General features: G+C 36.4%; 8 annotated features.

Annotated features, from left to right (window-relative positions):
- Window positions 1-799: a sequence feature (haploid, non-Esmeraldo-like haplotype).
- Window positions 109-155: a microsatellite.
- Window positions 271-387: a sequence feature (T-rich).
- Window positions 393-430: a microsatellite.
- Window positions 459-500: a microsatellite.
- Window positions 589-630: a microsatellite.
- Window positions 632-681: a sequence feature (T-rich).
- Window positions 711-784: a sequence feature (CT-rich).

A 799-nucleotide genomic window follows, 5' to 3' on the forward strand; every position in this document is an offset into this window, starting at 1 on the left:
CCTGTTTTCCCCCAGCAGTGGAGCTAAAATGGGGGGTAACACGCCCGTGCCCCTAAAAGTAAGTAAGTAGCCAACGTGGAGGAGGTAATTAAAGACCCTTTGCCGATGAAAAAAAAAAAAAGAAAAAAAAAAGAAAAGAAAAGAAGAAAAGAAAAGGACGCATTCTTTGGCAGTGTAACGGCTCCAGGGAATGGGGAGAAAAAACCAAAACCAAAAACAAAGAACGAAAGACGAGAGGGGAATAATTGAGATCGGTGTGAGCAGGGAGGGAAAAAAAAAAACAAAACGAAAACGAAAACAATAAAAAAAAAAAACAAAAAAAAAAAAAAAAGAAGAAAAAAATAAAAATAAATAAAAAAAGAAAGGAGCAAAACAAAACAAAAAAAAGGAGAGAAGTGAAGTGAAGTGAAGAGAAGAGAAGAGAAGAGAAAAAAAGGGGTGGGTGGGGGGAGGGGGCGAAGGGAAAGAAAAGAAAAAAAAACGAAAAGAAAAAGAAAGAAGGGAGTAAAAGTGAGAGAAAACCAAAAGGAAGAGGGAGAGCGAGAGAAGAGAAAAAGAGGGGGGAGTATAAATACACACACACACACATATATATTTATATATTTATTTATTTTATATTTATTTATATATCAAACAAAAAGGAAGGAAAGAAAGAAAAAAAAAAAAGAAGGAAAATAATAATGCAGGAAACATCCTCCGCACAAATGACGGGAAAAAAAGTAAAAGGAAAAAAAGGGGGGAGGGAGGGGGTGAAGGGGGTGAAGGGGGAGAAGGGGGAGGGGAAATAATAAAATTGGAC

This window comes from Trypanosoma cruzi, genomic scaffold (genome assembly GCF_000209065.1).
Source record: "Trypanosoma cruzi strain CL Brener 1047053516787 genomic scaffold, whole genome shotgun sequence".
NCBI lineage: Eukaryota > Euglenozoa > Kinetoplastea > Trypanosomatida > Trypanosomatidae > Trypanosoma > Trypanosoma cruzi.